General features: G+C 46.6%; 1 protein-coding gene across 2 annotated transcripts in view; it reads right to left on the bottom strand.

Annotated features, from left to right (window-relative positions):
- The window catches only part of THNSL2 (threonine synthase like 2), an 87,253-nt gene that overhangs the window by 55,156 nt on the left and 17,005 nt on the right, over positions 1-15,092 (bottom strand). The gene's annotated exons all lie outside the window — the stretch shown is intronic.

Genomic DNA, 15,092 nt, shown 5'->3' with positions numbered 1-15,092 from the left:
GCGGGGGTGGCACCATCCGTGCCCCCCGCCATTACAGGTACAGCCGCCACCCAGCGCACCATCTCCGCCCTCCCAGCAGCCCCTCAGCGTTCGCCCCGTGCCCGCTCTGCCAGGAAGCCGGGCATCTCCTTCGCCCCAGGCACCTCAGGCCCTGCCCCTGTTACCCCGCTGCCCTCAGTGCGGAGCTCATTGACCTCGTGAGGACGCTCATTGTTGGGCAGACTACCCTTTTGAATGCCATCCAGGGGGTGGAGAGGGAGGTTCATCGCAGCAATGCGTACCTGGAGGGCATTCATTCGGGTCAGGCTGCCCATCAGCGATCGTTCCAGGCTTTGGCCTCAGCACTGACGGCAGCCATTGTCCCTGTCTCCTGCCTGCCTCTACTAACTCCCTCCTCCCAGTCTCCTGTTCCTCTGCCTGTCCCACCCACACCATCAGACCAGCCTGCACACACCTCAACACCCAAGAGAAGCTCATCCAAACATAAGCACCACAGATCACGCAGACATTCACACACGCAACATTCCGATGCAGACATGCCAACAGTCACTACCACCTCTGTGACCCCCACCTCCTCGTCTCCCTCCTCCCTCCCTGTGACGTCTACACTCACACCTCCATTCACCTCACCATCAGCCAGTGTTTCCATCACCAGCACACCCTCCACTCCAGTCCGCACACGTGCAGTCACCACCCCCACTGCCATTTACACGTCCCCTGTGTCCTCTCCCACTGTGTCTGTCACCCCCTCTTCCACACCACACAAACGCAGCCACCCACCCACCCAACAGCCATCCACCTCACGACAGCCTATCCCTCCTGCACCTGCACCCAAAGACAGCAAACGTGACTCACCTACAACCACATCCTCTCCCTCCACTCCCATTCCCACTGTACCTACCACTCTCCATTGTCCCAAGAAGCTCTTCCTCGCCACTACTAACTTCTTTCCTGACCCTGAGCCCCCCCCTCCTTCTCGTCGGGGTAAGAAGAGCACCTCAGCCACCACCAGCCCTGCAGCCCCCTTGACAAGGGTGCAGGGGTATTGGAGCCCGCCAGCCCGCATGTCTGGATCTTCGCCCAGCAGCAAGGGGACAGCCAGCCCACCACCTGGGAAGAGGAGCAGAAGGCGGAAGGGTCGCCGCAGGAGCCCGCCTTCTACATCCCCCCGGACACCACCCAGAGACAGTCACCAGCCACAGCTCCAAAGGGAGGAAAGGGCCACAGGCCCACGACTAAGGAGGGCAAGGGAAGCAAGTCGGAGAGGTCAGGCAGCAGGCCTGCTGCCCAGGAGGAGCCCACAACCCCCATAGCCGCTGCCCCGGGAGGAACCGGCACAGCTGCCCCGGGAGAGCCCACCACCCCCATAGCCGCTGCCCAGGGAGGACCCAGCCCAGCTAGCCAGGAGGGCCCCACCACCCACAGCCCAGGTGGGCAGTGAAGGAGCACCATCCCCGCTGCCCAGGAGGGCACCACCAGGCAATTAGCAGTTGGCCATAGACCGTCCGCCGTCTCAAGAACCGCTGAACTGGGCCCCGCCGTCTCAAGCACCGCTGAACTGGGCCCTTCAGGGCAAGAACCGCTGAACTGGGCCCTTCAGGGCAAGAACCGCTGAACTGGGCCCCGCCGTCTCAAGAACCGCTGAACTGGGCCCTTCAGGGCAAGAACCGCTGAACTGGGCCCTTCAGGGCAAGAACCGCTGAACTGGGCCCCGCCGTCTCAAGCACCGCTCCGCTGGGCCCCGCCGTCTCACGCACCGCTCCGCTGGGCCCCGCCGTCTCAAGAACCGCTGAACTGGGCCCTTCAAGGCAAGGAGCGCTGAACTGGGCCCCGCCGTCTCGAGAACCGCTGAACTGGGCCCTTCAGGGCAAGAACCGCTGAACTGGGCCCTTCAGGGCAAGAACCGCTGAACTGGGCCCCGCCGTCTCAAGAACCGCTGAACTGGGCCCTTCAGGGCAAGAACCGCTGAACTGGGCCCTTCAGGGCAAGAACCGCTGAACTGGGCCCCGCCGTCTCAAGCACCGCTCCGCTGGGCCCCGCCGTCTCACGCACCGCTCCGCTGGGCCCCGCCGTCTCAAGAACCGCTGAACTGGGCCCTTCAAGGCAAGGAGCGCTGAACTGGGCCCCGCCGTCTCAAGAACCGCTGAACTGGGCCCTTCAGGGCAAGGACCGCTGAACTGGGCCCTACAAGGCAAGGAGCGCTGAACTGGGCCCTACAAGGCAAGGAGCGCTGAACTGGGCCCTTCAAGGCAAGGAGCGCTGAACTGGGCCCCGCCGTCTCAAGAACCGCTGAACTGGGCCCTTCAGGGCAAGAACCGCTGGCCCTTTGGCAGACGTGGCAGGGCAGGATCTATCTCGGGCAGGGCTGCAGGATGTCCTCTGGCCAACTTGCCTCCTCCAGTGGCAGTGGGGTCTGTTATGGACTGTATGGACTGTGGCTTTGCTCTCCCCAGGATGGCCCAGTGGGCAGGCCACCCACTGTATGGACTGTATGGACTGTGGCTTTGCTCTCCCCAGGATGGCCCAGTGGGCAGGCCACCCACTGTATGGACTGTGGCTTTGCTCTCCCCAGGATGGCCCAGTGGGCAGGCCACCCACTGTATGGACTGTATGGACTGTGGCTTTGCTCTCCCCAGGATGGCCCAGTGGGCAGGCCACCCACTGTATGGACTGTATGGACTGTGGCTTTGCTCTCCCCAGGATGGCCCAGTGGGCAGGCCACCCACTGTATGGACTGTATGGACTGTGGCTTTGCTCTCCCCAGGATGGCCCAGTGGGCAGGCCACCCACTGTATGGACTGTATGGACTGTGGCTTTGCTCTCCCCAGGATGGCCCAGTGGGCAGGCCACCCACTGTATGGACTGTATGGACTGTGGCTTTGCTCTCCCCAGGATGGCCCAGTGGGCAGGCCACCCACTGTATGGACTGTTTGGACTGTGGCTTTGCTCTCCCCAGGATGGCCCAGTGGGCAGGCCACCCACTGTATGGACTGTTTGGACTGTGGCTTTGCTCTCCCCCGGATGGCCCAGTGGGCAGGCCACCCACTGTATGGACTGTTTGGACTGTGGCTTTGCTCTCCCCAGGATGGCCCAGTGGGCAGGCCACCCACTGTATGGACTGTTTGGACTGTGGCTTTGCTCTCCCCAGGATGGGCCAGTGGTCATGGAGTCCCCTCGTGGATCTGGCGTCGTGTACTCAAGTGGCTGAGGTGCCCCCCCTTCCCTTCCCCCTGAGGTGCCTGTCCTATTTTCTTTCTGATGCCCCTGCAGTGTTCTCTCCGTGGAGTTCTTGTCGTGGGACTGGGCCTTGCCCCTTTGCACAGGACCCCTGTGATCCACGGACAGTGGTTGGACTACATTTAGTAGCTGTATATATTTTGTACATAGTTTATTTATTTATTGGGATTACTGGTGTCCATATTTCAATATATCTGCCCGTTTATGATCTCTTCTTTTGGTCTTTGCATTATTTCGGAGGGGGGTGGTTTGTGGGTTGTGACAGTGATCTGTGGGAATGCATTGATGTGTGTGTTGTAGTGGGTGTGGGTGGGTGGGTGTGTGCCGGTAATCTTTTCCCTCCCCTGTGTCGTAGGTGCAGTACTCACCGATGTCTTCCGCGCCGCCGGGCGTGCTCCTGGTATATGAGCAGGAATAGGAGTGCGGGGATGACCTGCAACTCTGGCTCCATACTGCCGGAATCTCGCGTGGAGTGCGTAGAGGTGAGCGTTTTCCCGTTCGTAGTCTGTTTCCGCCGTGTTCTTATCGGCGGTGCTCCCGCCCCGGAAAAGGTGGCAGATTGGTGGGTCGTAATAGGGTGGGCGGTACATTGTCTGCCGCCGGGCTGTTGGCGGGAACCGCCGCGCTGTTTGTTTGTACCGCTGTGGCGGTCGGAGTGTTACGTTGGCGGGCTGTGTTGGCGGTTCCCGCCAGGGTCAGAATTGCATATTTTAGACCGCCGGCCTGTTGGCGGCTTGGCCGCCGCTTTATCACCGACCGCCAGGGTCAGAATGAGGGCCTGAGTCTCTTCCTTATAGCAGCTGTATATTTACAATTCAACATGAACCAATCTGCATAGGTCAACATGAGCTGTGAGTATCAACACGACTGAGCTGGAGGGAAAGCAGAATCATATATTTAGTGTTTTAATATTAGTGCTTTATGATGAAGACACAATGGTATGTGTATACCTTAACATTATATGTTATATCACCTAATTTTAATGGGCCCGATTCACAAAGGTAAATCAATAGTCTAAGTTTAGGCCAAAAGTCTAAGTTTAGACTTAAAGTCTAACTTTACTCACAGTAAAGTTAGACTTCTGGTCTAAGTTTTGACTAAGGTTCAAGTTTAGACCAAAATTATAAACTTAGATCAAAAGTCTAACTTTACTACGAGTAAAATTAGAATTTTGGTTCAAGTGTAGACTTTTTGTCTAAACTTAGACTTTTGGTGTAAGTTTACCTTTGTGAATGAGGCCCAATATCGTTTTCATACAAATCCGAAGTGCACTTAACCTTAACATGTCTTCAAAGTCTCATGTATTTCTAAAGCCTCGAAACCATTTTATTTTGTACTGTACAACTGCACATTTTCTGCACTGTATCGTAATGAACTTTGGCAGCAAAAAATGTAGTGCACTCCAGTATTGAGAGGAAGGTGTATAAAACAGCGTGGAAATGTATGGATTTTAGCATTTTATGTTCAGCTGCCTGCCTGCAACTTCCAGCAGTTGAAAGAATCACTTATAAGACATATGTCAGTGAGGCGCAGTAACAATCCCCACATTCAATAGAAGAGTGTTTCATGACTATAGATATAATATTCATAATATTGACTACCAATATACTATCAAGGTACACGGACGTGGAATTCAGAACAGTAAATCTATACTTCCCTGTTTGTACTTACCTTGATGATATGTCGGCAGTTGATATCGTTGATAAAATAAGGTTGGAATCGGATATTAAAACAGCAGTATTGTGAAATACATCCAAAGGATGGTGATTCTCACGTACACACACGAGTGTGTGAGCTGGCACATATGCCGTACATGATACATGCATTCAGCTTCTGAGGGTGCTATGCACTACTTTTGCAACTGCAGTGTGTTTGAGTGAAGCTTGTGCTGCTCCTATCAGTCCTATACATGTTCTCTGTATGAGTGAATCGTACTTTGTAATGTCCATATAGTACTTTTAACCTGAAGTTTAGACCCTAAGTCTAAGTTGAAACTTCAGATCTAAAGTTAGTCTTTACGTTTAGACCAAAAGTCTAAGTTTAGACCTGAGGTCTAAGTTTAGACCCAAAAGTCAGGTCTAAAGTTAGGCTTCAGGTCTAAGTTTGCCTTTGTGAATCAGGCCCTTAGACTTCAGGTCTAAGTTAGACTTTTTGTCTAACTTGACCTTTGTGAATACCGAAAAGTGGTGAAGTTAGATGTTTGGTATAAGTTAGACTTTTGGTCCAACATTACCTTTGTGAATCGGGCCCATAGTGCTTAGGATATTATTACTGTTGTCTTAATCTGGGGCCTGCAGGATTGGTGTGGCCCAAGGGAGTATGCCTGCTTACTGAAGCAGTGAGGTTTCTGCTGCTGCCAGAGCACAAGTTGTGATATCTGTCTAAAACAAGGCATAATTCTATTCCCTGAGGTCTGAGATAATGTGATCTAACTTTTCATTTCATTTCATTCCTTGCACCGTTCAGGGAGATTCTTTTTGAGACAATCCGATTTAGAACACCCAACAGAAGGAACAAGTTATAAAAATAAAAATACACAGAATGTAAACATGCATAAAGATGCTTTATACACCGAGGTAGAGGTGAGCAAGCCAACCGCTTAAGAGGGAGAGCCGAGCCAGAGCAGAGCCAATGATCTGGCTCGGATCTTGGAGCCTGTGCATGAGCCAAACCCTGCAAATATGGGAGACAGTCTTTACCACAAAGGCTGAACGCCGCATGGCTTAACCATGAAGGCGTCTTTACCACATGTCTTTACAATGAATATGCCTTTACCACGCATACCATTACAACAAATTTCGTTTTAAAGGCATATTCGTTGTAAAGGCTTTACAGGTAAGTATTGAGTTTTAAGGGTTTAGGGTGGGTATGAGTTTTTGGGTGGTAATGGTATTTTTAGGTTTTAGGGTGGTTATGGGTCTTTGGATGGTAAGTGTTTTTTAGGGTGGGTATGTGTTTAGGGGTGGTAAGAGTTTGTTTTGGGTTTAGGCTAATATATATATATATATATATATATATATATACATATACACACACACACACACACACACACACACACACACAGTACACTTACAGTTAAACTTTTACCACATATATGCCTTTACCCAACATGCTTCTACAACAAATTTATTGTTGTTAAGGCATGCGTGGTAAAGACATATTTGTGGTAAAAATTATTGTTGTAAAGACATGCCTGGTTGTGTTTCGGTCATTGTAATGACCGCTGAGTAAAGGCATGCATGGTAAAAGCATGCGTTGTTCGATCATACAACCTGAAAATATTTGCTATGTAAATCATACAACAAACATCACATAAAAAATTGTAAATTATCCTTAAAATTCAAAAAAGTGTATTTCTTTAACATGTGAAAGCTTTCACATCTATAAGGCACAGTATTGCACTGCTCTGCGAAGTACTTATTAAAAGGGATAGTTTTGTACAACTGGTAGTCTAAACTCACATTTTTGAAAGAGCTTTCATACGTGATAATGGAGAAAAAAAGAGTTTGGGTGAAATTAAGTATTCACTTAAGATCACACAATTTAACAGGAGAAGCTGCGATTCATCCAGGTTTTCTGGTTTCACTTTGTACCAATTAGCCAGGAAATGGGTCTCTATTTGTCTTTCTTTATATTGTTTTGTTTTTCATTGTCTGCAGTTTTTTAAACATATGAGCACCAGACACAATACAGAAGGTCTCATACATTGCTAATAGGCAACAGAAATTAAGTGATGTGCCCAGAATCACAGGTTGTTAAGCCGGCACCGAGACTTGAACCTCGTTTTCGAGGAGGGTCGGCTTTACCACTGGTGGCACCCAGTGTGACTGTCTTTTTAGGCCCCCCCCGGACCTTTTTCTCCAAGTATTACCTCACTATAACTCTCCAGTAGTGCTCATCACTCCATAAACCATCTGTGACATACATTTCATTTTTATTTCGCTACTCCTAATTCACTAACTCAGGTCCAGCATGTGTTATGCTATTAATTGTGTTTGACCAATGACTTTGTGTTTCACCACTGCGCATATTAGTTGCTCAATGTTCACCAGTAGCACATTTCATGTTGTATTCAGTTTAGCTGCCTATTGGCTTTAACGTGGCATTAGACATTACATTTGGTATTTAGGTTAGCTGCCTATTGGCTTTGATATGGCATTAGACATTACATTTGGTATGTAGGTCAGCTGCCTATTGGCTTTAACATGGCATTATACATTACATTCTGTATTTAGGTTAGCTGCCTATTGGCTTTAACGTGGAGTTAGACATTGCAGTTGAGACACTGCAGATGAGCTGTGTTTTTCCAAGCTGTGTTTTTCCACATGGTTGACCAAGCTGTGTTTTTCAAAATGAATTCACACGAACCCTAACGTGATAAGAGAGCATATATTTGGTGTTTTCCTTTCTGCTCAGCCTTGGGAAGAGGATGGGCCTAGGAGATCTGGCCAGTCTCCAATGGCTTGTTTTCATTTCCCGAGTCTGAGAGGAAGGGGCACGTTTTTGGAACGATGGCCCTGGGCAGCAGCGATGAGAGATCTTTCAGGACTTCGGGCAGGAGCGGACGCCAGCTGTCTGTCTCCCGTTTGGGTGGAAAGTCTCTTTCTCGCAGTTGAACCTAAGTCATGAACTTGAAGCTAGGAGAAGTCTGACAAGCAGTGATATGCCCTACGGTGATGCAATTTTGACTTTTATTCTTTGCTTTGAAGTTATGCTATAATATATTCACATGTATTTGCTGTGTACATTGCAACTGAGAAGTACTTTGATATATTTTGCTTTCATTGCTGCGACTACTTTTAAACGTGTGCTTCCAACCTAATAATCTCATCTTTCAGGAACCTCGTGTTGAAGTAATAATAATAATAAATGTCTTCTTTAAACTAAGAAGTGCATTCCAGAGAAGTTTTGTAAGCTCGGTCATAAGATAAGAGAAGGAAAGCAAAACATTTTGGCGTTAGTCGGCAGTCTGGGAGTCGAATTATATATTGGAAGTGCACTATTTAAAAGTGTAATTGTTTTTGTTGTTTAGAGAATTAAAGAAGCACGGCAGACCATGCTTGAAAATGCATGTGAAGTTAAACTGCCTTATGGTGCTGTGAGAAACATGTTTTCTTGTTTATGAGGACTTTGTGAGTCTTGGGATGAGTGCTTTGATAAAGCAAAAGTGTTTTCATATTTAGAAAATGTGCCTTTTGAAAGAAATGATGTTCCTTTTGTTCTTGACAGAAGGGTTTGGATACTTTTGTCTGCTTACAGAAAAATGCATGAGAGATGCAGGCAGTTAGAAAATGAAAATAAGAATTTACGTGAGCAAATTAGCCATAACAAATTATTGCAAGATAATGCTGAAATCTATAAAGCTGTTTTAGAAGATTCTGGCTTTTCCCATTCCAGTAATGAGAAGGTTAAAAAATGTGGGGGCCAGTCTGAGCCGCTTGAGAAGAGCGTAGCGCAGAGCAGCCCACAGTTTTTGGCAGTTGGAGTGCATTCCTTAACAGATTACACTGAGAACAAAGTTAAGAATGTTATTTTCAGACCGCTTTTGCAAAGTACGACGTTTAAAATTAATTCAGACAAGGCAGAAGTACTGTCACAAAATGTGCAGTTTTTGGGAATTCATTGGAATCCAGAAAATAGACAGATGTTGTCACAGGTAAAACAAAAGATTTTAGAGTTTCTTACTATTTGCACTAAGCAAGAGACACCAAGTTTCTTGTTTGATTTTTGGAAACAGTATAGCCCTCATCTGAGTGAAATCTTAACACTTTGGTACAAAGTAACTAGAAAAAAACATGAGCAGCTGCGTCCTTTTGATTTGGCAAATGAAATAATTCAGACTTTAGATTTGTGCGCAGTGCAAGAGGGAAATACTGATTTACATGTAAATCAGGGACTATATACCAACTTAAATATGTGGCACAAACAGGAGAGGACAAAAGTGCCCATGGAACTTTGGATTAAGCTTTTGACTTGTTATTGGGCTCTAGTGAATACTGAGCAAATGACATTAAATGATAATATAATTCTGAAAACTGAAATATCAAGCATGCAGTGGGTGATGAGTTCACCTAAATCTCACAGTATAGGACAGGCACAGGAGGCTAGTATCATACACTGGATCTGGTACATGCAAGACAGGGCTAGAGTCACTGCAGCCCTACATGAACAGGGGTCACAAGCCCCTGTACAGGATGAGGAGAGGGTGCAGGGAGTACCACAGGTAAAAGAGTCACCAGTGAAATTGAGTGCACCATTTGAATTCGTGTCCCCGGAGGATAAAAAGCATGCTTGTTTGACTAATGATTCATTGAGATGCATGAGTACTAACAGACAATGGAAAGCAGTGTCATACAATTCAGTTATTGAAAAGTTGTTGTCTACCACAGGAGAAGGAAAAAGTAACCAATATGCAGAATTGTACAATGTGTGTCAGACTTTAAAGCAAGATCTGCTTGAGACGTGTCATTTTTATACTGATTCTTGGTTCACTGCCAATGGATTAGCCGTCTGGTTTTCCACATGGCTTGTACATAACTGGTTCAATTCCCTTGCAGATGTTAAAGAGAAAAATTCAGAGACAGAAGTGTCCACCCAGAATTCTGACTTAGTGGAGATGGCTAAGTGGGTGCACCAGAAATGTGGACATCTGGGAGAAAAAGCCAATTACAGGTGGGCAGAGATTAGAGAGATGCACATTCGCTTAGATTTGATAAAAACTGTGATTTTGCAATGTCCTATTTGTCAGCACGCACAACAGAGATCTGTCCCACAAACAGTCAAAGATCAGTTGGGGAGAGAAAAGTTACCAGGTCAGATATGGCAAACTGATCAGGTTTTAGGGGTATTGATTGCTGCAGATTACCAAGGAGAAATCAAAATTATTCTGATAACTAGAAGAGAATCTGATTTATTCATACAGATTGGAGACAGAATTGCTCAACTTGTCACAAGTGCAGTGAATGGAGGTGTGGTAAGGAAGGAGTCTGCCCCAGCACTTCTGACAGTGCAAGGAAAGGGAAGCTGTGGTGCAGCAGATAAAAACCTCAGTGCTAAGGTGTGGGTTGAATCTCCAAATGACCCTCCAGAACCTGCAGAAATCATAACAAAGGGCCCCAATAACGTCCTGCTGATTATAAAACAAGGAAAGGAAGAAGAAGGGCACATTTCAGATGACAAATGTTATTTGGAAGAAAAGTCATACTTTTTTCTTTTGCAGATCCTACCACGACTTGCCACTGACCATGAGTGTGCTGGGTGGTCTCCCTTTGGGTGTGTGCGTGTGGGGTCGGGGCGGGACCGCCCCCCCAACCTGAACCTGATTAATTAAAGTACAAACCCCATGAATCCATTTTGCGCAACTGGCGCCTTCAGTTCTACATGGGATCAATATAAAGTTTGTCAACTTGTTTGGTTACATTCTTCCACTGGAACTAAGCAACCTTACCAGTTAACTGTCTGTGTTTTTTCATGTGGAACTCTGACTTTCACTTACATTCCAGCAAACCTTTCAGGTGGACCGTGTACCTTTACATGAGTAGAACTCATGCTACATCAACTTGCTGTTGAGACACTGTTCAATCAGTTATTATCCCAATCAGAGTATATAAACTTCAGTCTTTTCATTGTAGATGTATCTGATGTGAAAGGTTATGAGATCAATATGTTAATCCACTTCCATTGCTTTACAGTGATTGCTTTTATCATTCAAATCTGATTTGCTTATAATGTTTTGTTTTGTATTGTTGTTTTTGTTTTTGTTTGAAATAAGAGGTATGTAAACAAAATTCATTGGTCATAGGGTGGAGTGTTATGCTATTAATTGTGTTTGACCAATGACTTTGTGTTTCACCACTGCGCATATTAGTTGCTCAATGTTCACCAGTAGCACATTACATGTTGTATTCAGTTTAGCTGACTACTGGCTGTAACGTGGCATTAGACATTACAATTTGTATTTAGGTTAGCTGCCTGTTGGCTTTAACATGGCATTAGACATTACATTTGGTATGTAGGTCAGCTGCCTATTGGCATTAACATGGCATTATACATTACATTCTGTATTTAGGTTAGCTGCCTATTGGCTTTAACGTGGAGTTAGACATTGCAGTTGAGACATTGACGATGAGTTGTGTTTTTCCAAGCTGTGTTTTTCCACATGGTTGACCAAGCTGTGTTTTTCAAATTGAATTCACACGAACCCTAACGTGATAAGAGAGCGTATATTTTGTGTTTTCCTTTCTGCTCGGCCTTGGGAAGAGGAGGGGCCTAAGAGATCAGGCCTGTCTCCAATGGCTTGTTTTCATTTCCCGAGTCTGAGAGGAAGGGGCACGTTTTTGGAACGATGGCCCTGGGCAGCATCGAGGAGAGCTCTTTCAGGACTTCGGGCAGGAGCAGACATCAGCTGCCTTTCTCCCGTTTGGGTGGGAAGTCTCTTTCTCGCAGTTGAACCGGAGTCATCAACTTGAAGCTAGGAGAAGGCTGACAAGCAGTGATAGGCCCTACGGCGAAGCAATTTTGACTTTTATTCTTTGCTTTGAAGTTATGCTATAATATAATCACATGTATTTGCTGTGTACATTGCAACTGAGAAGTACTTTGATATATTTTGCTTTCATTGCTGCGACTACTTTTAAACGTGTGCTTCCAACCTACTAATCTCGTCTTTCAGGAACCTCGTGGTGAAGTAATAATAATAATAATAATAAATGTCTTCTTTAAACTAAGAAGTGCATTCCAGAGAAGGTTTGTAAGCTCAGTCATAAGATAAGAGAAGGCAAGCAAAACAGCCTGGTACACATTGTTTGCAGCAGGTACATTAACCCTCTGCCCTACCCCTACTTTATGATGAGTCAAAACTGCCACTAGACAAAATTCCAATCTTTCACCAGTAGGTACATTGATCACCAAGGTTATCTTGTATTGTTGCCTGAAAACTGCTGGACACTAAAGAAAGTTCACGAAGGTCACGTGCTTTTAAACCTATAAGATATTTTTAAACCCAGCTCCCCCCGCCAAAGTCAGCGTCAGATGCAGCTACACTGGTCACACTGCCCTAAAGCTGGCCCTGTTCCCCAGATACATAGCCAGCAGCTCTGACAGTAACGTCACATCCTGGGTAGAGGGATGGAGGCAGGCAGGCAAAAGCCACATGAAGGTTCAACTTGTTATGGGCTCAAAGTTCCAACAGGACCTCGAGCTGAGCCAGAGTCAGGCTTCAGGTTCAAGCTTTCAGTTGCTCACCTACCTCTATATCTAGGAAATGGTGAGAGGCCATGTTATATTGCAAGCTTAGACTATTTGAACAACAGCTAGGAAACTTATGCTGAAAAATGCACAGTTTTTCACAGTGTTTTTGAAGGTTTTTTTGGGAATGGGTTCCAACGACCATTTGAGAGTCCCTGGCAAACATGAGATTATTGGAATAATATGCCCCCTTCAGACATGCCTTAGTCAAGTGATTGTTCCCTGCATTACAGTTCAGTGATACTTTCAAAGAGGAAATTCTACATACATAATAGAATCCACCAAGAGAATTTCCTTCAACATACCTTAGAACGGCGGAGGAAACAAAGACGGTGAAGTCCACTTTGTAAATACAGATGCCTACACAAAGTGGAGGATTTTTAGTTACCACTAAACTGTAACTGAATAAGTGTGCTGTGAATTGTTCCATTTGTCCCAATTTGCTTCAAAATGTCCTTTAGGTTGATCACTCTGTACCCCCATAGGGGAAGTCACTCACTCTGTGCAATTTGGGACCGCCACGCTACACGCCATCACTTTCAAAGTCACCAGCCACCACTGGCATCCGCTGGCTGTCAATCAATGTTTACCCCAGCTACTGAGAACCTTTGAAAAGTTGTAAAAATAACATGGGGTAAACTAAAAAATTGGATATCTCATGTGGCAACTGAACTAAGAAATACTCTTTGTAAGTAGCTGGCAGGAACCGTGATGGGGCATCATGCAGCGTTGCATGTATTCAGCATTTTACAGTGAAAACAAATACTGCAGCCCTGCCAACTTTACCAAAGATGTCAATGTGAGGAGGGGACGGGGCCTGGGAGGGGGCATGGTCTCATGCCGAGAAGCACCTGAGAGGCACTTTTACCCCCACCCCAGTTCCAAACTCCTGCCTCTCTTAAAAAAAAAGAAAAGAAAAAAAAAGCTTGCTGAGGCTACTGCCGATGCCAATGTCCTGGGGTGTTTTCACACCCATTAATGGACATCTGCAGTTAAAAGCCTCCAAAAACGAGCTTTGTGATATTGGCTTCTCACCGGGAGACCGTGTGAGGGGAGCCAATATTGTGTGTCACACTGTGGCACGGTGTGAGTTGGCAGGTCTGATACTGCCTTATGAGTACAGGAAATAGTACTGTAGGAGTACTCTTTTATGTACTCTTACATGCCTTTGTGATCTGTCCCTGAAATGTCCAGCTCGTTATTAGTAAAAAGAGAACACAATCGACTCCAATTGCGATAACTGTATACGAATATTCCCTGAATAATCAAATTTTATTCCCATTTTAGATGATTTGCGACTAATTCACAAAGGTGTATGCGAGTGTAAAACAGTACTCCAGGGTGACCACTTTACACACTCCAATGTGCCCTTGTGATCAGACACCATAGTATTCAGTAAAATGTGATTTTAGTGGAGGAATCATTGGGTTAACCTTTTGTCATGAATGATGAGTCGTAAGGCTCAGAGGCTGAAAGCCTTGACTGATTGTAAAGTTTGTGCACGCATTAGCATTTTTACAGCATTTATCGGGTGATTTCCTTTCATTCAGCCATCCTCGGTTAACATGGAAAATAGAAATTGCAATCACACGTGCCATGTTGTCATCAAATCACTCTGTCTCAAATAAGAATCTCCCCTTACTCATTATTAAATTAAGCAGATTTTTCCAGCCAGTGCACTTAGACGTACTTACAACGTAAAAGGAGGTAAACCAATTTGGATGATGATATTTGCAGACACTGAAATTCGCGACGGGTGCAACTGCACCCGTCGCACCTTCCCACTCCGCCGGCTCAATTCTGAGCCGGCGTCCTCGTGGGAAGGTAGTTTTACACTGGGCTGGCGGGCGGCCTTTTGGCGGTCGCCCGCCAGCCCAGTGTAAAACACAGAATAGCCGCAGCGGTCTTCCGACCGCGGTGCGGTATTCTGGAGGGGGGAAGTCTGGCGGGCGGCCTCCGCCGCCCGCCAGACTTAGAATCACCCCCTAAGACTGTCAATCAAGTGAAAAAAAACAAGCCCAGCAACAACAGACGAGATCGCCCAAAGACGTCCCAGCCCAACAGGCCGTGTCAGTGGTGTGGAGGGAAGCAGTGTTCAGCATATGGAAAGATGAATCACTATGCCAAAGTCTGCACCCCTCAGAAAAATCCCAGAAAGATTGCAGCCAACTGCGTGGACACGAACTCAGTGCCAGCAGACAATAACGACGATATGGATGACGACACCCCAGAAGGCATGATGCATGCAGTGAAACCAGCCCAAAGACGAGGTCCCCTCAGGCCCCAACGCCAAGTCACAGTGGATAGTAAGCCACTCATGGCACTCATAGATACCGTGGCCATCATCAACGTATTGCCCCTAATGATACTCCAGTCCATGTTCACACCACCCGCTCTCTCCCCATGACCCTCAGGATATATGCTTTCAGCACCTCCACCTGTCTCCTACTTGCTGGAGTCTTCACATTTGTCATTGAGCATCATAGCCGGTCCACCAAAGCAAAGATCTACATCACCAAGTGCGGTTCAAACATGCTCCTCAGCTGCCACACTTCTGAATTCCTCCAGTTAGTCCACTTTGCTTTTGGGATCCATGACAGCACACAGAC

The sequence above is a fragment of the Pleurodeles waltl genome, chromosome 1_2 (genome assembly GCF_031143425.1).
Source record: "Pleurodeles waltl isolate 20211129_DDA chromosome 1_2, aPleWal1.hap1.20221129, whole genome shotgun sequence".
Classification (NCBI taxonomy): domain Eukaryota; kingdom Metazoa; phylum Chordata; class Amphibia; order Caudata; family Salamandridae; genus Pleurodeles; species Pleurodeles waltl.
The sequence above is the reverse complement of the archived record's forward strand: the minus strand, read 5'-3'. Positions and strand labels throughout refer to the sequence as shown.